Consider the following 26733-nt stretch of genomic DNA (forward strand, 5'->3'; position numbering starts at 1 on the left):
GATACTTTATTGAGATCTTGTAAGAATCTTAAAAATCCTTGACGCATAATGGTCATTCTGATATTGATAGAGATGATTTGTTTTTGGAGTTGACAATCTTAAAATACTCTTTACCTAGAAAAACAAAAAAACTAATTGATGTGGTGAACTATTTGAAGAGAATAGATGGGTATTTCCCAAATGTTTGTGTATTCTACAGAATTTTGCTAACTATACTAGTTACAGTTACATCTGTAGAAAGAAGTTTCTCCAAGTTAAAGTTAATCAAGACTTATCTCTACTCAATTATGTCACAAGATAGATTGAATGGATTGGCTATGTTGTCTATTGAGAAAAAAATGCTCGAACAATTTGATTATATAAATTTGATTAATATTTTTGTTTCTAAAACTGCAAGGAGAGTAGTTTTTAATTAATAATTTAAAAAAATAATTTTATTCTTTGATATTATATAAATATTTATTTATTTTTATATTTTAATATAAAAAAATAAAATTTAAATATACTCTATGATTTGAGGTCCATTTTTATATTTCATCTCAGACCCCAAATTTGAGATACGACACTGGTTATTGGCAATCTCAATTGGTCTTTGAGGTTTATGGGTTCAATTCAAAGAAAAGTGCATGAACTTAAATGTCTATATCAAAGACGAGGTCGAAAGAGATAGAAGAATTTACTAGTAAGGAAATCGTCAACAGTTAACAATGCACATAGAAGTAGAAGAATGTAGTGGAAAAGATGGAAGAATAAAGAGCAAATAAGGTGAGAGATTTAGAAGATGTGTTTTTAAAAAGGAAAAAATGGTCAATGTGTATAATTAATTATTGACAAGAGAATTGTGTGTTATTTTTAAAAATATAAAAATAATTAATGTAATTTAAATAAATTTCAAGAATGATACTTGAAATTTACACCCAATGCAATAATCAACTTTAATGGAATAATTATATGTAAATTTATTTATCGTGCAAGTAAATATACAACACTTTGCCCTCAGGACATAGTTTAGTAATAAAGTATATGAAATTTCATAAAAATTATTAAAAATTAAATTCTTATGGTAATATTTTATTAAAAGTGTGAACTGAATATCTTATTATGTGTGTATATTATGATCTCATCAGGATTTATCTGACCGACAAATTAAGAGAGAAAGTCATCTGTTCTCAAAACTAGTGGGGGGAAAAGTTATAACTTAGAGTTATCCAAAAAAAAAGTACAAGACCTTAATATTGAGTGTTATATAAAATAAATAATTCTATAGAAATTAAATAATTTTATACAAAATTATTATCCAATATTATCACATCAAGCGTAATATGTTGATGTGATGCTGCTCTTCATGTTTCACAAGCCACGTGGAACGCCTGACGCCGGGAATTATCAGAACCGCGTTCCCTCCCACTGCGTCTTTCATCGCAATCATCTCTTTCATATATGCAGAGCGAGTGGGGAGCGTAAGCTAGGCACAGAGAGAGAGAGAGAGAGAGATGGCTGTTCCGGACGCCGGCCACCGCGGACGGAGGTGGTCGGCGGGGGGTCAGTGCCCGCGCGAGCGAGGTTGCTGCAGAGGAAGCATTTTAGGTGGCGTCGGTGGCTGCAGAGGATCGTGATCGCCATTTTCATTGCGAGTCGCAACGCGGATACCGGATAGTTTCTGTTCAAGTTCCTTCCAAAGCTCTGCTTGCCGATCTCGATCTCACTGGTAATTTCCATTTCAATTGTGCTGCATTTTTATTTTTATTTTTTTCATGTATCTTATAATTGTTATGAAATGATTATGCTTTCTAGAACTTGTAGTTCCATTTTTCTGAAACAAAATTTGCCAAGAGAAGGGATAATTAGAGCGGAACGAAACTCTACACCTGCTTTATCCAACGTTGAATACAAACCATCATAATCCTGAATCCATCCACAGTTTCTCCATTTCATCCATAATTATCCCAATCTGTAGTTCCACTTCTCTTGGAGCATATGCTTTTCGTGGAAAATTCCGTCACAATCCTCAACGGATTCTAATTGATTGTGAATTTATGCTCTTGTCTGTTTTCCTGTTCTGTTTCGTGCATAATGTTCATTGTTCCATGCTCCTACAGCCCTCTAAATTTTGACTAATTTCTAACGTTGGAAACCCAACAATAGGTCTGCCATGCGATCCACATTCTTGGCGAATGATGGAATTGTAGTAAGCAAAATCAACACATATAAGTCTTACCACACAACGCATTTATGTAAATATAAAATTTATAGGGTTGAGTGCAGATAATCTCCCTCCCTCTCTCTCTCTCTCTCTCTCTCTCTCTCTCGGGAAGTTAATGTTATTATAAATATATTTTTGGAGCAATAGGTATCAACACCAGATAATAAAATTTTAGAATTCAAGAAATTGATCCTATTTAATGAAATTAAAGCTTGTGATTGTTGTTGATATTGTTAGACATCAACACGTCGCCTCTAGATATAATAACCGGATTATTTATTTCTTATAATTTTTTTTCTGTAAATTATTTCTTGAAGAAAGATGAGGAAGAAGAAGGAGAAGAAAATAGAGAAGGGAAGATGAGGAAGGAGAAGAAAAGAGCAAGCAAGAGAGGTTAGATTTCTTCTCTGGGCTACATGAGTCATGGGTTCATTGCCAAAGAGCAAGAATTAGTGGGGTTATACTTATGATTGCATGCTTCATTGTTGCATGGTTTAAAACTGAAATGCATTAAAGTGGTTTTTTGGTGCAGTTTTTGAAATCTATATATGACCGTAGTTGGTTTTGTTGTGTCTTGGGCCATCCCAAACTATTCATCTGAGTTGGGATGATTGACGAGGAGATAAGTTAAAATTTTAGTATATATAAGCCTTTGATATGAAAAGTGGTTAAAAATCATGTTCATCACACAAGTCATACATACGTGAAATGGTTTTTCTAACCGTTATATTGTGGGAATATTCATTTTGCATATTCAACATGCCAGGCTCTATATATAGGTAGCTCACAAAAGGAAAAATCATGCTCGAGGAGTATTGATATTTTGCTCAATATATGCATGTTGAACTTGATTTTGTGCCAATAATTATGTAAAGAGTGTTGTAATATGTTGGTAAGTTTGCAAAAGAGAACACAAAAGGTTATGTGCTATATGTTGAATTTGCAATAGAATGGTTTGGTGGTGTTTTATGCAAAAGAATTTTGGGAGACTGTGTACTCGATACATACAAGAACAAAGGTTCAACCGACTGAAAAGGGTTATACAACCAAACAAATAGATAAAACGATGCAGGAAATAGGCCACTGGAGATCCCAGTCAATTAAAGGATTCGATTCAACTTAGTCAACCAAGGGATTCAGTTCGATCGGTTAAGGGATAACCAATAAGCTACGGTTAATTAAGTTTTTGTCAACTGAGCCTCTGTAGAGTGGTCAAGGTGTTTAAAGTGATGGTTTTAAGTCTAGGATGATTATATCTTAGTTTAATTAAAGTTAGCTAATGATCCTATTGCATAGAAAATATGATAAAGATTAAAGGTGTGGATTGCTAGAGGTAAGATGAAAGGTTAAATTATCTTAGCAAAATGTTACTGTCCTCTAGATTGGCTTAAGGGGAAATTTTAAATTTAAAAAACTTAGTCTTGTCTTTTCTTTACTTTTGCTATCAATATAATCCCTAACTTATGAAAACCTGTGAAGAAACAAAACAACCAACCAAATAAAAACGACAACCAATTTACGTGGAAAACTCCCTCAATGTGAGGAGTAAAAATTATGGGATTGAAGTCCACCTAAAAATTCCACTCATACCACCAAATCTAGGTTACAAAATCCTCTCAACAATCACAAGAGGCAAGAGAAAAACACATAATCAAACTTATCTCAAATCAATGAAATAACAAATGAGTCACGGAAGAGCAAATCAAACCGCAAGGTAGTACGAAAATGGCTCGATTCCCAAAGATTCCAATCTTCAAATCAGATCTCACCGTCCAAATCCTAGAGCCACAAGTTTGCAACATACCCTTCGAATTTCAACTCAATCAGACCATAAAACACCATCGATCATTTGTTTGATCACAAATGCGTAGATAGAAACTGAAAACCACAAGATAGTACAAAAATGGCTCAATTCCCAAGGATCCAAGCCTCCAAAATCAGATCTCCACTGTGTAGATGGTAGAAACATGAGTCTCAAACATACCCTCCAAATTTCAACTCAATCGGAGCACAAAACACCGTTTGATCGTCTGTTTGATCACAATTGCACAGGTAGAAACAAAAATCCCAATTTCTTACAAAACTTTGCACTTTGCCCTTTTTCCTTCTATTTTTCTCACCTATAATGCAAGACTTTATAGCCTAAGAGGCACAAAAAAAACCCTAATCTCATTAAATTTATTTTAGGCTCATGAGATAAAAATATTAGTGAAAGAAACCGAGCCATCTTTTTAGGAATATCTAACCATTACCGGGTTATCCTCCAACTAGGATGGAAGCCCGACCCAACAAATATCCCCCTTCACGACTAGTTGGAGGAGATCGCCATTCCGGCGATTGATTGACAAGTCTCAAGCTTTCCCCTCAGTAATGTTTTTGTCATCATATCAGCTCCATTATCATCCGTGTGAACTTTTTCAAGTTCCAAAGCCTTAGTGTTTTTAACATCACGTATCCAATGATATCAAACATCAATATCTTTTGACTTTGAATGAAATGTTGGATTCTTACTAAGGTGAATAGCGCTCTAATTGTCACAAAACAATACATAATGATCCTGCTTGAAACCGAGTTCCTGAAGATATATCTTCATCCACAACAACTCTTTGCATGCTTCTGTAGCTTCAACGAATTCTACCACGGTAGTTGTAGCACCCCGCTCTCCCAGGACGTTAGATAATGTAAGATTTCAGAGACATATATTTTTGTTTCCAACAGAAACTCAACACATAAACCGTTCCCCGACAATCCCGTTACACCTTCTCAGTATATCAACATTGAATGCTTAACAAACTAAGACAGGTAAATCATCTCAAATGCGGAAGCTAGATTGAAACCAGAAATTGTATATAACCAAAACCATCTTATTCTTAACTTTAAAGTCAAACCATCGTTTTTACATGATGTCATCAAAATACATAATATAATTGAAAACGACATACTATAAACTATCCACTAATCGCCGTCACCCCTCAGTAATCCCTTTTCCTTTCACATCGCTTATTTCACCTAGAACATTTGAATATTTCAAGGATAAAGTCTATATTAGATGATGAATCATCTAAGTGAGTTCAAAACACGTTTTCATGAATGAATGCAAGACATGAAATAAACAAATACAACCCGACAAGCCCTAACCCAAGAGAATCTCACACAGCGCCTAACCCTATCACGGAGAAAGGACAATCTCTCTAAAGGAAATATCACCACACCGACACATTGACACAACACAATCCTACCTTAAGAGGGGCAAGGTCAACGCATCTCCCCAACATCTCAAGAACAATCGTTACCACTTCTGGCCCAAGAGAGTCATATCAGTGCAAGAACTTGGCGTACCACAGTTACGTCAGGGATTACATTCCCACTCAAAAGCATCTAGGAACCATTACCCAATCTCAACTCATATACCATATGAACCACCAGTCGCCCTAGTGCAACTTCTCTGGCCATATGACCCAACACGAAAACCTAGACGGCTATCCCGGCATGCACACCAACACAAGATACCTCTATATATTTTTTCAGCAACACCCATAGGGAATTACGGCTATACTGTCCAGACAACATTCCAGGCTGACATTCCATATGAACAACACAAAATGCATGACAATGCATCATATCACATCTCAATACATCATATAAACAACATTTTATAAAATACAATACATAAGTACAAAACATTTAAGGATGAACCTCTCTCACAAAACCAACCATCACTGATTACCGTTTGCATGCAACAAAACCATTTTGCATGAAATCACAACACACTTAGGTAGCACAAACCAAGTTTTTAGAATAGAACTACCCAAAAGCTCACCGAAAAATGCCCCAAACAAGCAGTTGTAGGCGCGACTCCGGCTTCCACCTTGTGCTTCTAGCTAAGCTTCGAAACAGCTTCAATCCAACTCCAAATCACACCAAATTTTCCAGAATTTCCCCCCTTGATGCAAGGATCAAAATCCCTTTATCCACTCTTTTCGAATCACTCTCAATTGTGAGTAATTTGTGTGCTAAGTTTCGGCCAAAAACTTAGCTATTTATAGGCAAAATTTGGCCATTTTTCAACCAATCAGAGGCCAAGGCTTGGCCCCCAAGCCTCCCCACGCCGTATACAACCTTCCCCAGCCCTCCCTCGGCCGTCCCATCGCCGGAAATAGGCTCCACGTGTGGTGGCATTGCGGCAGCCATTTTCTTGCAATGTTCACACTACGGTTCGGTTTATTACACTTTGGCCCCCTATCTAATTTCCAACCTCAGTTTACTCCTTTCCTTGAGGCCCATGATCTTTCTAACAATGCCACTAAGACCCACAAGTTTTGTACTCTTCATTTCATCCTCAAAATTTCCAGAAAACTATCATTTTGACCTCTTTCGAGCAAAATTAGCAAATTACACTTTGGCCCGATTGATTGATTTGACCCTAAGTCCCTTCGTTTCAACCCAAAATCGCTTGAGGGTTGTTTCATATATAAAACCTAGGTCCTCAAGACCCTCCGTTGACCTTCTGAAAGTTTCCTACGTTGATTCAGTTTTTTAGTCTGACCCACGGCTGTACCGAAAATCGTTCTCGATCTAATTTCTTTTAACACCTAAAATCATGCATCGAATCACTTGTCTCCATTTCTCTTAACTATCTAGGGTTTGGGGTACTCCCCTTTGTTCGATTCGGTCACTTAAAACTGTGATAGTGTACCCTATAACCCTACTTTTTTGAAAATTCCACTTATACTCTTCGTAAAATGCCATTTATAATCTCAAGAATTTCCCGGGTATTACAGTAGTAGAAAGTGCAATACACTTCTGTAACTTGGATTGTCATGCCACAACTCCACTCACAAATTTTACCAAGTACCGTGAAGTAGATTTTCGAGAATCAATTTCTTCAGCCATATCAGTGTTGATGTAACCAACCAATAATGGTTTCTCACCCCCAAAGGTAAGACTTAACTTAGATGCCCCAGGTAGATATCTTAAAACCCACTTAACGACATTCCAATACTTTCTTCCCGGATTAGAAAGAAAGCAACTAACTATACCAACTGTATGAGCTATGTCCAGTCTTGTACACACCATGGCGTACATCAAACTCTCTACACTGAAGCATACGGAACAAGGAGAACTAACAACTTTAGATTTATCCATATGGAACCTCTGAAGCACCTTTTCTATATATTTCTCCTGTGATAAAGATAATGTCTTTTCCCTTCAATCTTGAGTGATTCTTATACCAAGAATTTGTTTTGCTAGTCCCAAATCCTTCATAGCAAAAACTTATTGAGTTGTTTTTTCAACTCCACAATTTTGACCAAGTTCTTTTTCATAATCAACATAAAGCAACAAGATGATAAAGTCATCGTTAGAGAACTTCTGCACAAATACACAATGGTCTGAAGTGGTTTTCTTATACCCTTGCTCCCCCATAACTGATTCAAAATTCTTATACCACTGTCTTGATGCCTGTTTTAACCCATAAAGAGTTTTCTTCAAACGACATACATAGTCCTTTATTTCCTCTTTAACAAAGCCTCCTGGTTATACCATGTAAATCTCTTCCTCCAAATCGCCATGAAGGAAGTCTATCTTTACATCTATTTGCTTAACCTCTAAATCAAGACTAACAGCCAAACCAAGAACAACGTGAATGGATGATATCCTCACAACAGGGGAAAAAATCTTGTCGAAATCAACTCTCTTCTTCTGGTTGAATCCCTTAACAACTAGTCTACCCTTGTACTGAGGAAGCAAACTGTGTTTTTCATGCTTAATCCTATACACCTATACACCCCTTGTTCTGCAAAGCCCTTTTTTTTTTTCCCCTTAGGCAACTTTACTAACTTGAACATGTGGTTCTTGTGCAAAGAATCAATCTCATCTTCCATGGCTTTCCACCACTCTTCCTTGTGTTTATCTTCCAAAGCTTCATCAAAGCTTTCCGGTTCTCCCTCCTTAGTAAGTAACACATACTCACTATGATCATATCTCATGAATGGTCTTCGATCTCTTGTAGATCTTTTAACTGGAGGAAGGTCCTCAGTAGTTGGTGTCTCAACATGATCATCATCACTAACATCATCATCAACATGATCATCATCACCAGCAGCATCATCAACCTATGTGGGAGCATCTATTCTAGGTGAATCAATCTGAACCTCATCCTCAACTCAACCTTGAACAGATGTAGGAGGAACTATCTCTGAATCAACCAAACCATCTCTATTTTGAATTGATTTTTCGAACTTATTAATAACTTGAATGGTTTGATCTTCAATGAACACAACATCTCTACTCCTGACCATAACTGATGAACATACACTATCGAGACTTTACCTCAAGCTTGGACCTCTCATCTTTAGGAATATGAACAAATGTCTTACACCCAAAGACCTTTAAATGACCATAGGAAACATCTTTACCTATCCAAACCCTATTTGGAACATCACTTTGTAAAGGCGTGCTAGGTGACAAATTCAACACATGTACTATAGTACTCAAAGCCTTGCCCTAAAATGATTTTGGTAAATTTGCACGTGAAAGCAAGCACCAAATCTTCTCAACAAATGTTATGTTCATCCTTTCTTCCAACCCATTCAATTGAGGTGTCTTAGGTGGAGTCTTCTGATGTCTAATACCATGCTCTCGACAATAAGCATCAAATGGTCCAAAATACTTTCCTCCATTGTCGATTTGGATACACTTCAACTTCTTCCCTATTTATCTCTCAACCAATACTTGGAATTGCTTGAAAATACTCATACTTGATCTTTACTCTTCATATTATAAGCCCACACATTTCTTGAGCGATCATCAATAAATGTGAAAAAATAAGATGCACCACCAAGAGACCTTGTCTTTATCATACCTTACATATCAGAGTGTATCAAATCACGTATTCTTGGCTTTCTTGTAAGAAAAGACAATTTGAATGAGACCCTATGTTGTTTGCCAGCCAAATAGTGACCACAATTTTTCAATTGTACACTAGAGATTCTTGGAATTAGTTCTTTCTTAGATAACGCAAACATTCCTTTCTAACTCATGTGATCTAACCTCTTGTTCCATAACTCAACAACACCATCATTCTCCACTACATTCACAATGTTTCTGGAAAATTTAGCTTGCATCACATACAAAGACAAAGATTTGTTACCTTTAGCCACAACCATGGAATGTTTTGTAAACTTCCATTGACCATCACTGAATGTACTGCAGAAACCCTCATCATCAAGTCTCCCGGTTGAAATCAAGTTCAAATGAATATCCGAAACATGCTTAACACCCTTAAGCACAAGTTTAATACCATTACTAGTTTCTAAGCAAACATCTCCATGCCAACAACACTGGCCAAACCATCATTACCCATCTTGACGGAACCAAAATTACTTGAGGTATATGTAGCAAAGAACTCCCACCTTGATGTAGTATGAATTGAGGCTTCACTATCAATAACCCAATTACTCTCATAACTTGCCAGATTCACAACATTTTCATCAAGAACAATGAGAAACTCTTCCATAGTGGCTATAACTCATTCTTCATTATCTCCTTGATTCTTTCCTTCTCCATTTTTGTTCTCTCTTTAGCTTCCAACAGCTCTTCTTAATGTGCCCCTTTTTATGGTAGTGGTAGCATTCTACATTTGCAAGCTTGCTTAACTTGCCTCGGCTTTTACTTTTACTCATTTTCAAATCCTTATTCAAACTCCTCCTTGACTCAATAACCAAAACTTCAGATTGTAAGAAACCATCTTGTGACTTTTTTTCTCATTTTCTCATTCAGAACATTGCTCTTTGCTAAGTCCATGTAGATAACACCATTTGGAGTGGAGTTAGAAAGTGATATTCTAAATGTCTCCCAAGAATCTGGTAGTGTACTAAGAAGCCATAGACCTTGAATCTCATAATCAAATTTGATTCCCATATCAAACAACTGATTAAACAATCCCTAAAATGCATTCAAGTGATCTGACATCGGAGTCCTTTCATCGTATTTCAAATCAATCATCTTCTTAATCAAGAACAACTTATGATTTATGGTTTTCCAAGCATGCAATTGCTCTAGCTTCAACCACAAAGAACGAGCATGAGTCTCACTGCTAACATGGTTCAATACATTATCATCCACCCATTGCCTAATCACTCCACACACTTGGCGATGTAGCAATGCCCATTCAGTGTTAGATTTACTAGTAGGTTTCTCTTTGGCCAACACAGGTAAATAGTAATATTTCATATAGAGAAGATCCCCAATCTTACCTTTCCATAGATGATAATTTGTACCATTCAAACTGATCATTCGACTAGTATTTGTTTCCATAATTTAACACAAGCAAACATAAAACCTGAACCAAAGCTCTAATGCCACTTTCTTGGGATCAATATGTCAGGAACCGGCCAACCGTGAGGCTTCGATTTTGCCTTATTCAATCCGTAGAGTCATAAGCGCAAACTCCTCCAAGTCAGTCCACACGATCGACCATTTCCACGAATGCCTTGAGTAGTGCTAGCAACCCTAGACGCCTCTTGAGAGAGATCCGAATTTTTTCTTCTTTTTTTCCAACTTCTTAAGTGGCATATTTATAGAGTTAAAAACCCTAATTGTGTATTTGGAAAACTCCTAAACGATTTAGGCCTGGACCTTAATCACATTGGACCGAATCTCTCTTTTAAATTGTGGAACGGGCTCGACCTAAGTGTGTGACCCCTTAAGTCCACCATTGGGCTAGATGTAGGGCCAACTCTATTGGGCTATATGAAGGCCCAATTCATTAGATTAATTAAATTTATGGGCTTCTTAATTAGCACATCTCATGAGCTTCTTAATTAAACTCTTTAATTAATAGTTTTAGAATTAATCAAATTAATTCTAAAACCCTAAATATCATGGTTAACGTCTAGCAACATGCCATGAATACCTGGCCAACGATGAAAAACACGGACCTTTTCAATTGCAATTACTGTGCAGTAAAATCATTTCATCAATCTATGTCCTGATTGAATTTAGGGTATGGTTTTATGACGAAACCCTAATCATTCAATAACTATGTATCCATTCCAGATTTATGACTTGATAGGTGAAATCAAAACACCTTTTGATTTCCACCTCGCCTTGGCCAAGGATTTCCTCAGTTATGAAATTATCGGAATACATAAGACATCTTCTCATCTTATCAATAAGTGATGAATCATATTTCGATATTCACAAGCCTTCATATGTGATAAGGTTACGCCCAGTGATAATTTGTTAATGACTCCATTAGAATCCAAAAAGAACCAAAGCGTAACTAGTCAAATATAAGACTACCATGATGTCTCAAATCTAAGGATCAATCTGCACTATTGCAACACAGAAATTCCAATTCGACATTAAATAATAACCATTAGGAATTCTGTAGCTGGTCAGTTCAATGTACTTATTCTTTTAATAAGCACCCACATATATGCACTAGTGTCCTCACACCAATGTCCATGAAACAAGACATTCTCTGAATTGAGCATGCATCATATGTGCTAGTCTATCCGAGTTATTAGTGTCCAATCCTAATAACTCTATGATTAGGAATATTTAAGATCAAGGCTTGAAAGGAATATGTTTCATGATCGTCATCTCCATGCACGACCATATTCCATGAGCCTATTTGATCTATGGACTTTGTCAAGTATGGATTATAATAAATAATGATGACAACCATCAATGACAAATAAAAATACAATGCCTTGCAATAACAATTGATTGAAAATAAAGAATCAAAATGTAAAGTATGATCAATTACATGTAAATATAATTGGCTTGTGGAGCATAATTCTAACACAATATACCCGATCCCTAACTTGTGAAAATATGTGAGGAAACAAAGCAACTAGCCAAGTACCAACTGCAATCATAAAAATAAAGACGACAACCAATTTACATGGAAAACTCTCTCAATGTGAGCAGTAAAAACCACAGTACCAAAGTCCACCCCAAAATTCTACTAATATCACCAAATCTAGATTACAAAATCCTCTCAACAATCACAAGAGACAAGAGAGAAAACACATAATCAAACTTATCTCAAATCAATGAAATAACAAAGGAGTTACGGAAGAACAAATTGAACCACAAGGCAGTACGAAAATGGCTCCATTCCCAAGGATCCCAGCCTCCAAATCCGATCTCCACATCGTCCAGATCCTAGAACCACGAGTCCCCAACATACCCTCCAAATTTTAGCTCAATTAGACAACAAAACACCGTCGATCGTTTATTTTATCACAGATGCGTAGATAGAAACTGAAAACCACAATGTAGTACGAAAATGGTTTGATTCCCAAGTATCCCAGCCTCCAAATCCGATCTCCGCTGTCTATATCCTAGAATTAGGAATCTCCAACGTACCCTCCAAATTTCATCTCAATTAGATAAAAAAGCACCATCAATAGTCTGTTTGATCACAAATGCATAGACAAAAACTGAAAACCACAAGGCAGTACAAAAATGGATTGATTCCCAAGGATCCCGGCCTCCAAATCATATCTTCACCGTCCAATTCCTAGAACCACGAGTCTTAAACATACCCGTCAAATTTTAGCTCAATTAGAGCACAAAAAACCCCTTGATTGTTGTTTGATCACAGCTGTGTAGGAAGAAATAGAAATCCGAATTTCTCCCAAAACTTTGCCCTTTTTCCTCTCGTTTTTCCTTCTATTTTTTTGGCCTATTATGCATGACTTTTATAGCCTAACAGGAAAAAAAAAAAACCTAATCTCATTAAGGTTATTTTAGGCCCATGAGATAAAAATATTAGTGAAAGAAATCGGGCCATCCTTTTAGGAACACCGAACCATTATCGAGTCGTCCTCCAACTAGGAGGGAAGCCTAACCCAACATTTACTAGTAACATCCTTGGAGGGAAAGGCATTACAATTTTCTTTCTCAATCATTAAGGAACCACTCCTTAAATGAAGGCTGAATAACAACTCCTCCCTACCAAAGTTGCTAAAATGTTGAAGGTTCTTTAGTAGGCTAACATGGTAGACTTTGACCCAAAACTATGCACAAGATTATTGCTTTTTTGATGGAGTATGACATAAAGCGTGTTGAATGTGGACTAGGACTTATGGTAGATTTAAGAACAAGAGTTTGTTGGAATTGGAAGAGAAAGTTAGGTAGAGAAAAATGAGGGTACTTAGGGAATTCTTCTAATGACTTGAGGATAGATGACCCTTATTTATAACTAGGTGTTGTGGAAATCTCTACAAAACAAGGAGTTAGAACTCAATCGAAATCAAACCAAAACAACCAAATGCAAAAACAAATCAAGGCAGAAAAATAAACTCCCTGTTAATTAGATCTAAAATTGATCAAGGCTCAGATTTTGGGATGTCCCGAACACCACTCAGGTAACTCCAAGGAATAGGGACACCAAGCCACACAGAAGCACACAAGAGCCAAGCACCGAAACCCCAAATCGGACCCTGAACCCTCTCAGAAAAAATGCAAACTCTCTTACCCAAACCACACAGGTTACACTCACAGCAAGATCCACCAAGGAACAAAGAGCAATCATGAAGATATGGGACGAAGAGCAGTGTAGGCGCCCCTAGCCAAGGACCCACAACAAAGATAACATAAATACTAAAACCCATTAAAACATTACACATCCTCCTTGATATTAACATTGGAAACTACACTCATACACTCTTTCTCATAGACAAACACAATAGTGTCCTCATGCTCACATAAACAAGAGCAACTCACTATTACACACCGTATCAGGGTCCATAAACCCACCATATCTCCTCAGGGGTACAATCTAAAACATAAACAACCATAATTTAATATCACACACACATAACACCCCCAGGAATCTTTGATTGAGACGGCTCTGTACACACTGCTACCCCATGGATCCTGATTCACTTGGATCGCCCTCTACTTTAGCCTTTCTCTTACCTGGAATGATACAAGAAAACATGAGCCACAAGGCCCAGCAAGTATAACTGGAAAAGAGCGAGCATAAGAGCCATGGGTATCAAGAAACAAAAGAGACATGAATGCCATTTAAGGTACTTTCACATGATAAAATGATGAAACATGCATCCATGCTCATATGCAATACTTTTTAGAACTATAAACATGGGACCAAAGTCCGAAACCTTGGCACCGAAGTCCATAACGTAAACTTGGGACCGTAGTCCAACTTTGAGCTCAACACTTTCTCTGTGGATATATCCTACGGACTCGTCCGCTGCACACATCTTGAGACCTTTACATATTTTTAAAAAAACCATTTTCATGTATATGCTTCATGCATTATCATAACATGCATATTCGCAATAACTTCTCATATATAATTGGCATGCAATTAACAAAGAAATAGGGAAACACTCATGCAAGACAACATTAAACTCTTGCATGTCCACAATAAAACATCATTCCCAAGGAAAGATAGGGTGATACAAAACCCTATTTGAGACTCAATAAGTATAAATGTAAATCGTGGAATAATTTACTAGCAAAGGGGAAATAACTTGTAAAATAGGAAATGACTTGCAATTTTAGAAAATTAAGAAGTAGGATCTTGCAATAACAAGAGATAGATATGGAACTTGCAATTTAAAACATAAAGTTGAGGAAAGATGAATTGAACTTGTAAAACAGGAGAAGAACTTGCAAAATAGTAATAGGAACTTGCCTTGGATATTTTTCTTTAATTTCTACTGCGAATCAAGGTTGCTTACGTCACAACCCAAACTTACACGGCAAGAATTTCCCTTAATTTTACCTAAATTCTCCCTAATTTACCCAAAACCTTCCCCCAAAATCTCCCCAATTTCTCACAAAATTCCCCATTTTCTCTTAAGCATTAATGGCCTATTTATAGGCCCTAAAGTAGGGAGATGTTAGAGCATCGTGGAGGCAACTTAGGGGGCCAAAATCAGCTTGGGACACATGGCAAGGGGCTAGACAAGTGGCACAACAATTTGGACAAGTGGCAGAAGCCACTTGGCAGCAGCTGGCACGCAACAGGGCCACGTAGAGGCCTTGTGTGGTGCGCATAGGCCCGCGGCCGTGCGCATACGGGCCGTTTGGCCGCGCGCGCACCTAGCCGCGCGCATGCGACCGCATGGCTGGGTGGCCGCGCGCGCATGCGCATAGGCGAGCCTGCTGGGCCTATTGCTCTTTTTTTTTTTTTTTTTTTTTTAAAACAACTTTAATTGCTTGGCCGCAGGTTTGATCTCGCGACCTCTCCCTCCTCCTTAGCACCCCCGACCATCTTTCCTATAGCCCTCTTTGCTTCTTATCACAATAAATTTATTTTTAACGCATTTTCAGTTTCCAAAATTTCATTTTAACGCCAACAACTTTCAGAAATTACCCCAAATTAATTTATTTTCACCTTTCCTTATTTCCATAATGCCTTAAAATAATTAATTACCTATTTCCTCAAAATAACATAAACTATTATTTCCCTTTAAATCTCAAATATTCCATAACGATCTCATATATTTTCGAATAATTACCAAAGCTCACTTGATAAATTTTAATTTTTCTCCAATTAATTTCTCACACCCAAATTCACATTAATTCATAAATAAACAGGTCGTTACAAATCCTCCCCCCCCCCCCCCCAAAAGAATTTGGTCCTCTAAATTCGTACCTGGTCATTTAAGCAACTGAGGGAAGGAACGCTTCATTTCTTCCTCTAACTCCCATGTGGCTTCTTCTAGACTGTGATACTGCCATTGGACCTTTATATATGGAATGAATTTGCTCCTTAACACTTTTTCTTTTTGTTCCACAATGGCTATTGGCAATTCGTCATATGACGCATCTTCCTTGACTCCAAGAGTACGATAATCAATAATATGTTGAGAGTCTGGCACATACTTTCACAGCATGGACACATGAAATACATTATGAACATTGGCTAATTGTGGAGGTAAGGCTAGTCGGTAGGCTAATGATCCTACCCGCTCCAATATTTCGAATGGTCCTACATACCGAGGGCTGAGTTTTCCTGAGATCCCGAATCTCCTCACGTCCTTCACAGGCATTGCTTTGAGCCATACATGATCCTCGACACCAAACTCGAGGTCACGTCGTCGTTTATCAGCATAACTTTTCTGCCTATCTTGGGTTGTCTTCATTCGAGCCCTAATGAGTCAGATCTTCTCAAAGGTCTGCTCAATTACTTCTGGTTCGAGTAAGGTTCTATCTCTTACTTCTTCCCAGCAAATGGGTGATTTACACGGCCGACCATAGAGCGCCTCATATGGTGGCATCCCAATACTAGAATGGAAACTATTGTTATAAGTGAATTCCACTAATGGCAAATGATCATCCCAGCTTCCGTGGAAGTCTAGCACACAAGCTCTTAACATATCTTCCAAGGTCCGGATACTCCGTTCCGTCTGCCCGTCTGTCTGAGGATGGAATGCAGTACTAAATTTTAGTTGAGTCCCTAAAGCTTCATGTAAGGCACCCCAGATCCGAGAAGTAAATCTGGGGTCGCGATCTGAGACAATACTGGTTGGGATTCCATGCAATCTTACTACCTCTTCAACGTACAACTTAGCCAGTCGGTTTAAGGGAAAAGTCTTCTTAATTGGCAAGAAGTGGGCTGACTTTGTTAATCGGTCTACTGTTACCCATATTGCATCATGCCCTTTCGAAGTTCTAGGCAAGCCTGTGATAAAATCCATAGCAATGTGATTCCACTTCCATTCTGGGATCGACAGTGAGTGCAACAAACCGGCAGGCTTATGATGTTCTACTTTCACTTGCTGGCACACCAAACATTGTGAGACAAACTTGGCCACGTCCTTCTTCATACCATCCCACCAAAACTGTCGCCGCAAATTCTGATACATTTTTGTCGTGCCCAAGTGAATGGTATAACGGACTTTATGCGCTTCAGTCAAAATTTCTTGTCTCAATTCTTCGTTCTCTGGTACACAAATCCGACCTTGAAACAGTAATAGTCCGTCGCCCCTTTGGCTGTATCCCACAGCCTCGAATTTCTCCCTGTTGACTAAAACTTTGGTTAGCTTCTCATCAATAGACTGTTGGACTCGAATCCGTTCAATCAATTCCGATTGCACCTTCATATAATCGCAAAACACGATTGGTCTTTCCTTGGATGGAGAGATAGATAAACCATTCAGTTGCTCCAACAATAACCATTCTTGCACCATCATAGTTGCAATGGATGCTCCACGTCGATTCAAAGCATTAGCCACTATATTGGCCTTTCCTGGGTGATATAAAATTTCACAATCATAGACCCTATTATGTATGCTTATGAGTAAAAATGTACGAGTGTGGATTCCGCCTTCAATAAAAGGAGGATGTGTGTAATGATGTATGCGTAAACCAAGGAGAGAATTTGTGGGTTGAGAGCACATTGAAGCATAATTGAAAACATGAAAAGGAGAGTGGAAAGTAATGTATAAATATATTATTCATGTATGTGAAGCTGTGGGCATGATGCTGTGGGCGGCTAAGGCTTATGGAGATGTATGAAATTGAAGGCAACATGGAGAATTAAATAATATATACATAAGTCTATGAGCATAAAACAATGGATTTGGAGGTGCATTGAAACACTTGAAAAGGAGAGTGGAAATCAAGCATAATATAATACACATGTATATGTGTGTATGCATTCTGTGGGCATGAAGTTTGTGGGCGTGAGCTGTGGGTGAAAAGTGGAAGAAGAGTTAAATAAAATAATATATATATATGTGTGTGTGTGTAAGTATGTATATGCGTGAAGCTGTGGGTGAGTCAAATGGTAACTTAGAAAACAGTGGGTTAAGAGGAAACAATGGGCTCTTTGAAGTAATGCCCAAGTTATAATTATGTATAAACTTGGTGTGTGTGGTGGAGAAGGCTCCCACTTGCTGCCATCTCAAGTCCTATATATATATATATATATATACACATAGCATAAGGGAGGAGATTGGAAGCAGCAGCGTGGGACGCAAAGGCTGAGCCTCACATTAATTTTACTTTTGGATTTCATCTTGGCTGTAAGGCATGCAAATGCTATAAATAGTGAGGGAAATTAAGGGAATTGAAGGAGAAAGTGGGAGGATAATGGAGAACTCAAGCAGCCAGAATTTGCAAGAAGAATTTGAGAGAAATCAAGGTATTTTTATAGTTATTTAGTGTTTAGAATTTGAGGTAAGTAGGTAAAATTATTAAGAGTATTGTATGTCGAAATTATAAATTGTTTCGGCTAAATCATGTGTTTCACGTGGTCAGATCTAATTATTATGAGCTATCTTCCTATGAAACGTTTTACTTCATAGCGGGAAGGCAAAGAGGACAAGAATCGGTCATTTGAAGGCAAGCTTCTATTCCTTTATTTTCTTTATGCAAGTTTCTAACCCTTTCTTTATGTTCTTTAATTCCTATGCAAGTCTCCGTTGTTTTTCATAATTTATTCCCTCCCTTACCATGATTTGGTTCCATGCATTAATTATGCAAATACGCGTGGTAACCATTTTATAATATGCGAGTTGTTGAAATTATATACGTGACTCCTGGAGATATTTATTTCTAACTGTCACGAGATTTTGTATCGCCCCTACTTTCCTTGGGAATGATGTCGACCCCATTAGGGTTAGGTTCTTAGAGAGTTGGGGAGACTCGATATAATTGTGGCAGTCAACTGACCAGCTTCTGTTCAATATTTAATATTATCAAATATGCGAGATCAGCCAATAATGTGAGTAACGAAGGGCGTTACCCATAATCCCAGAAGTAAAGTGGTACAAATACTTATGTCGTATAGGGATTCATATCTTGACCCCAAAATCGTATAAGATATCAATATGTCGGTCTGCAAATATTGGGGCTAGTACCTTATGCCATAAATGGGTTGGGAACGTAACAATATGGGTTCAATGACGTGATTTGCATAACGTGGAACATGTGGGCTTTTGCCCTTAAACTACTCAAGTAAATATTCCCATAATAGCTGTGTAAAGACCTTTGCACATACATGGTGGTGTGAGTTGCATATGCATGACATTATATATGTTTATCAAGTGCAGTTTATGATGAGTATTCGTCCTCTTAGCATCTAAGCGAGGGCACTGCTATCACTGTGCCGGTAACGTCCGGGTAGGATGTGCGTGTGCTACCATGCAAAGAGGGTGATGTATGGTTAATGAGTATTAAAGGCTATGATATTAAATGTGCATGTGCATGTGTAACATTATAATATGCAACCTTGCATGGGCATGTGACATAAAGTATAATGAATATATGCAATAACTTTTGTCATGACGTGGGAATAAATATGGGAGGCCTTGACAATGCTAGTCTTGTGATTCTATCGGGATGCAAATTCCTATGATGCCCCATTTGTTTCAGATGAGCTTGCTGAGCCTCGTGGCTCGTGTTGTTTTATCATAATTTCAGGTTAAGGAAGGAAAAGTTCGAGGTCAAGTTTAGTGGTATCAGATCCTTGTCGATAGCTATGTGTACGGGGCTCTCCCAACCTAAAAGATCCTGGTGGTGAGTGTGGACAGGGGCTCAGATGGAGTGTTTTTTTAGATTTGTTTAACTGATGTTATGGGATGTATGTAAGAGCCCTCGAAATGTGTAATTTTTGTCAGTGTGCTTCTGCTGTTATAAATAAATATCGAGGTGAAAATTTATGGCAGTTACAAAGTTGGTATCAGAGCATTGTGTTTAATTTCTCAATCGTTACAAGCAGTGACCGAAAACTTACCTCTAAGGGAGACCATCGGAATGGATTAATAGAGGACACCCACGGATCGTCTAAGCAATCCACAAGGAAAGACACGGACATCAACAAGGAAAGATGGATCAGACCAAGAGGGAAAGGGGGACAAATCGGATCGGCCATACAAGGAAACACCAGAGAAGCACTCGGCCGAGCAATGAAAGGAGAAGATGGACGTCGCATAGGGCTAACAAAAAGGAGCCAAGAACCCTTTTATATGAGGGTGGTAGGGCACACAAAGGAGTTGGGCTTGGGCTCAGTGGGCCTCCTTCACCCTTGAGCAAATGGGCTAAAGCCCACTTCACCTTCAAAGGGTTGATAAAGGGCTTATGGCCCGACTTCACATTTGGGCTGCCAGTGAGTGGTGTTCATGATGGACTTAACTTCAATCATCGGCCAAGGCCTATGAAGGATACCTGAAATACCTCATCATAGCCTTGGGCCTCATTAGGAAACACAAAATCCAACAATCTCCACCTTGATTCCTGATTAGGCCAGCACACACAGGTAACACGAAACAAGCGCATGCAACAAATGCAAAACATGCAATAGATGCAAAATATGCAACAAATGCATAAGATGGGCAACAAATGCTTAAACATGCAACAAATGCATGAACTTGCAACAAATGCTTATTATCCACATAAGAAATGCAACAAATGCATATCATGTTTTTAAGGCCTTCTCTCATCCTTCCACTTAGGCTAGGATCTCTCTAATCCTCCTACTTAGGTTAGGATCTAACTCATCCTACCACTTAGGTTAGGATCTCTTTAATTTGGTAACCACTTTCTTTTCCACTGCAGTTTTAAACTTCTTGAAAACTTCAAAGACTTATGATTTCTGCTTCAAGAAATAAACCCATGTTTTTCTTGAATAATCATCTCTAAAGAGAAGGAAGTAGTTATTTTTACCGAAGGAACTTGGCTTGATAGGACTGCACACATCGGTATGAATGAGCTCGAGTGGTTTCTTGGCTCTTGATTCTGTCTATTTTGGAAAACTCTTCCTAAATTGTTTCCTGAGTAAGCATCCTTCACAGAGCTAATCTGGATGTTGTATATGTGGTAGTCCCTTCACCATGTTCTTCTTGGATAACAGCCTAAGACCTCCAAAGTTAAGGTGCCAAAATTGGAGATGCCATAGCCACGATGCATTTTTGTGACATGCTGTGAGGCATCTTACAACATCATTTTGAATATACAGAGGAAATAATCTATTCTTCGACATTTTCACCTTGGTTATTAAATTTCCTTTGTCATCTCTTATAAAAAGACTATAATCTTTCGAGTAAATATCGTAGGCTTTCTCTAAGAGTTGACCCAAGCTTAAAATGTTGCTTTTCATATTGGGCACATAGTAGAAACTTGAAATCATTTGATGGCTTCCATCTTTAGCACGAAAAAAGATGTTACCTTTTCCCTTCATAGGTATTTTTGAGTTATCTCCAAATGAGACATTGCCACTTACTCCTTCCTTAAGCTCTAGGAACATGCTTCTTTTTCTGCACATGTGGTTTCTCGCACTGGTGTCAATGTACCATGTAGTTTCCTGATCTTCATCATTACCTTTGTGTGCAAGTAATACCATTCCATTTTCTTCAGTCTTTGTTTCCACATAGTTAACCTTCTTTGCAACTCTGTTATTGGGACTCCAACAATCCACAACATAGTGGCCAAACTTTTTACAACTGTAACATTGAACTTGAGACTTGTCATATCTTGAGTTCGAATTTCTTCTTCAATGGCCTCATGTTGAGCTTTCTCCCTTCTCGTAGTTGTTGGAATTATTGTTGTGGTTACTCCAACCTTGTCCACAACCATGACCTCTACCTCGTCCTCGGACTCGACCACGTTGATTTCTATCATAGCCTTGGATTTCTTCTTTCTCTTTGAGTTGCATCTTGAGGAGTTGTTCAGTGATCCCTTACTTCTTCTTATGATTTTTTCGTAAGCTTGCAACGATCCTTGGAGTTGCTTGATCATCATGTCTGTCAAATTTTTAGTTTCTTCAATCGTTACAATGATGAGTTGAAATTTGGGATCCAACGAGCGGAGTATCTTTTCAATTATTCTAGTATCTTCCAACTCTTCACCGTTTCTTTTCATTTGATTGGAAACGGTTAACACTCTTGTGAAGTAGTCGGAGATAAACTCAAATGCTTTCATTTGTAGAGATTCAAATTCACCTCTTAATGTTTGGAGACGAACCTTTTTTACTTGTTCAGATCCTTTGCAAGAGGTTTGCAGCTTCTCCCACGCTTCCTTAGCAAAGCTTGAACTCAAAATCTTCTCAAAGCCATCGTCATTTAATGCTTGATAAATGAGGAAGAGAGCTTTCTTGTCTTTCTTTCGTAAGTCTTTCAAACTTTCCTTCTGGGCTATAGTTAGAGTAGCCTCATTCTCTAGTTTGCTATAACCTTTTTCTACGACTTCCCAGACATCATATGCACCCAAAACAGCCTTCATCTTGATACTCCAGTTATCATAGTTATCGTTTTTGAGTGTTGAAACTTGGAAGGAAGCCATATTTCTTAATACAATAAGAATTTTAAAATTCTAACTGTGCGAATGAATCTAGAACGCTGAAAAACTTTAAGAGTGTCTCAATGGCCAAAGTCAAAGCCAATGGTCAAAGTCAAAGCCAATGGTCAAAGTCAACTTACTTGGTCAAATAATCAAAGACAACCTTCTAGGTCATTGGTCAACAGTCCGATCAACGACTTTGTGGCTTGGTCAAATAGTTTAGACAGCTCGGTCTACGGCACAGTCAAACGGTTTAGATGGTTCTGTAAACAGCTCAGTAGCTCAATATGTTGAGTTGACTTAGTGGACTCAGTGGGTTAACTCTGTTGGACTCTGCTAACTCAGTGAGTTGACTTGGCAGAATCTGTAGCAAACTTCTTATGGCTCTTGGCGACTCGTCTAAACTCTGATTGGCCTAATTTTTGCGGCATTGTGTTCCTCTCGTCGAGAGCTTCGATTTGATATGCTACAAGACTAACTTCGGATTAGATTTCACTCAAAAGTAATCAAAAACTTACCTAAATTTTTGCAACTCACTCAAGAAGAAGAAGGAGAAGAAAGCTTGTTACTCTTATTGATTTTGCTTCTCCAATTGATGATACAACACAAGAGAGGAATGCCTATTTATAGGCCATTGCAATCAACCATAACCACATAATTTTAAACAAACCCACTAACCAAACATTAATTGTCCATTAACCAAACATTATAATTATTCACTAACCAAACATCTACCTAATTTCTCCATGATTGTCCACTAACCAAGTTGGAGATGAATCATGGAGGTCTTTAGAAAACAAATTTACAAATCAACAAGAAGCAGTTAATGATTACTAGGTGTAATTGGCAAATCTAGGGAAAATGGCAATAATAACACAATATCTCTAGTTGTGTGACTATGGAAATAATTAGAGGACCCAATCACCACGCACAATAATTATTGATTTTCTTTGGTGGAGTATGATATAAAGGGTGTTGCAGCTAAATAGTGTCGTACCTGAGATTTTGGGGCCCTGAGGCGAAACACAAAAATGGGCCTCGAATCGTAAAGTACATTCGAATCGTGGAGTCAAAGCCTTTGAGAAGCAAATCTGAATCAATCGGCAACAATCCAAAGATGAGAGAGTCAGTGAGCGACCAGCGACAGAGAAAGAGGCAAGAGCGAGCCACCATCGGCGAGGAAGAGCGACGGAGTGAGAGAGAGAGGTAGCGAGCGACGGAGCAGCGAGAGGCGAGAGCAAGAGCGAGGGCGAACTGCTAGCAATCGAGGGGCGAGCTAGCGACGACGAGGGCGAGACCACGAGCGATGGAGAACGAAAGAGAGGCAGTGAACGACAGAGTAGCAAGAGGACAGAGCGAGGGCGAGCTGTGAGCAACCGATGGGCGAGCCAACGATGGCGAGGGCGAGGGCACAAGCGATGGAGTAACGGAGAGTGAAAGAGAGGCAACGAATGAAAGCAAGCGAGAGTGAGAGAGGGAGAAGGGTTAGGGCAGGGGCGAAGCCCATTTGCAGAGAGGGATGTGGTGGGCGACTGGATTACCTGGGTAGTGGGTTATGGGCGCTTATAAAGGGGGAGATTTATGGGCCCCCAAATAATTAAATATCCATGGGCCCTGAGGCAACCGCCTCATGGAAGGTCCGACCCTGCAGCTAAACTAGGAATGATGGTAGGTTTTAAGCCCACAAAGTTTGTTGGAATTGGAAAGAGAGAGTTAGGCAATTGAGAAAAGAGCGAGTGACAAAAGAGAGAGAATGCTAGGTACTTGAGGAGTTCTTCTTTTGATGACTTAAGGACCCTTATTTATAAATGGGAGCCTCACGTTTGTCGGAACTGCAGGAAAAAGTTAGGCCAGGACTTGTAAAAAATGGACTTGGTTATAATGGGAGCCTCAAGCCATACTGTTAATTTCTAAAAGATGGACTTGGTTTACTTTGTTCATAGCCAAGACTTGTAAAACTCTCAATTGCATAAGATCCCACCTATTTATAGGGAGATTTGGATTTTGGAGTCGATGCTTCAACTCGCTTTGAAATTTCCCCCGCCAAAACCCTTACACTGTGTCAATCATTATTCTCACCAAAAGTGGAAAAGTTTCTCCTTTAATTGACACCTAGCCTCATAAATACCACCCTTAATTCTCATGGTGACACTTGCCATCTTTAGTTGTGAGGTTGAATGTGTAATTAACAACCCATTCTTGCTCCCAAAAACACCTAGCCACTTACCAATTTCAATTGCAACATAAAATGGTCACCTCGAACTCTTAATTTCAAATGAAGTCTTGCATGGTAACCATCATGCACAAGAAGTGATTATTTTATTTTATTTTACTAATTAATTGATTCTAAACAACATTAAGATCATGAGGTGTCTTAAGGTCACCCTTAATTAAGCCTCAACCATCCAATAGGTTATTACTAATCCATCATTTATGAAACACAAACTTATACTCTTACTTTTGGTATTCCCTTCTACCCTTGGAATTTAACGGCTTTCATTAGGTTACCCATTTCTTAAATTGAATGCACCTATGAGCTTCTTGTGAATATTTTAATATAGACCATGTGTCAATTTAGATTCAGTCTTTGCTTATAAATAGGATCTTGATGTTTCTTTTTATTCAACTTTTGATTATTGAATACGTTAATACTAATTTCCTCACTTGATTATTCTCTCTTCTCTTCTTCTCACTTTTGGCTTTAATTCTTCTTCTTCTTCTTCTTCTTCTTCTTCTTCTTCTTCTTAATCTCATCTCTTTCTTCCCCACTATTTGCAATTCTTCATTACTGTCCTACATGGGCATTTCTTGAAATGAGGTCCCATAGATATCACTAAAATTTATTAGAATTAATTTCTTTTAGTCTAGAATCATTGAACAAGAATTAATGAAAGTTACTCTAACCAATTAACATGCATGATCTTTTTTTTTTTTTTAGTTTCAGATTCCAGTTTCCATCTCTATTTTAATGTGAACAAAATTTTCTTAATAGATGTAAAAGGCATCCCCAATAGACGAGGTGTAAGAAAAATTTGGGTAAAACTGAATTAAGGAATTTTAGTTAATTCGATTTGTTTTTTCCCTTTTTGGGAGAATCAATTGGATTCAATCTTATTTTACAAAATTTTGGTTTTAAAAAAGAATAAGTTTTTAAGTGAAATAAGCAAAATTATATTAGTTTATAAAAATTTCAGTATTTTTGAAACTACCATTTAATATAAATACCCCTCTTCCCCCTTTCTATATCAAGCTTCACATCTGTTTGCAAAGGGGTTGCCATTGCCGACGTTGAGTTGAAGGTTGCCGAGACCTAATTATTAATTCTCAATAGGTATTTGGGCTGACAATCTCATCCTGTTTGTTGTGAATATGTTTTTCCTAGGTTTGTTCGGCTACTCTTGTTGGTCGAGGAGTTCAAATATTACTAGGTTGCTATGTTGATGATGTTGCTTGTTTTAGTGGTCATGAGGATTCCAGATTCATGTTTCTTTCTGGGTACTCTTTATGTTCAACGAAGTTTTTATGTATGATGCAAGAATCTTGTCGGAGAGAGAGAAACCAAATGGTAGAGATATGGTATTCTAATTTTCAATATGCTCACCGTTCTTGGTTCCACCCTTTATTTTGTGGGGACGAGGTTTGATTGTTTCACCTTTGATACACCCACCATTTAGGTGACTGTGTTATTTGTTTTTTTTTTTTTTGGGACGAAATTTATTGCATCCTTTTACAATGTAGATGACTATGTTCACAGTCTAGCTTTACATATTCTTGTTGATTTCTTCTCTAAGTTCTCTTTGATGCTTAGACTAACGTGTAGATGAGATGAGAGCTACCACTGCGAGAGCTACCACTGCTCTTCTTCTTTCTCCTTTTTATTCTTTTGTTTGAGTAAGTGCTGAAGGACAAATATTGGTTAATTATGCCCCACACCCTTGAGTTTTGGAGAAAAGACAGCAGAGACCTCTGTGTTTTCTGAAATTATAGGAGCTTCTCTTAACTTTTAGAAAGTTGTAACAATTAGCCCTATGTCGTTAGTTAGCCACAGTTAACTTTTGAAAAATACCATCTCTCTCTCTCTCTCAATCGCCATGGCAGAACGTAGAGAGAGAGGAGATGATATTACTGGGTTCTTTAGGTAATCGACGCACACACTTTTCTTAGCCTGTTGGTGTGTATGGAATTGTACGTTGGATTGGTTTGATAGATGTTGGCGCTGAATTGGTCACAGCGAGAGAAACAAATTGTACGTTAGAGATGAG

At 38.1% G+C, this 26733-nt stretch overlaps 1 protein-coding gene across 16 annotated transcripts in view; it reads left to right on the forward strand.

Annotated features, from left to right (window-relative positions):
- Positions 1–1357: 1357 nt before the first annotated feature.
- The window catches only part of LOC127807730 (protein DETOXIFICATION 48-like), a 51430-nt gene continuing 26054 nt past the window's right edge, over positions 1358–26733 (forward strand). For 2 of the 16 annotated variants that reach the window (XR_008024784.1, XM_052345779.1), the window contains exons 1-2: positions 1358–1708; positions 2521–2596. The gene's annotated coding sequence lies outside the window, so the exon portion shown is untranslated. The other 14 variants (XR_008024792.1, XR_008024787.1, XR_008024793.1 and 11 more) reach the window with 13 other exon arrangements.

This window comes from Diospyros lotus, chromosome 8 (genome assembly GCF_014633365.1).
Source record: "Diospyros lotus cultivar Yz01 chromosome 8, ASM1463336v1, whole genome shotgun sequence".
NCBI lineage: Eukaryota > Viridiplantae > Streptophyta > Magnoliopsida > Ericales > Ebenaceae > Diospyros > Diospyros lotus.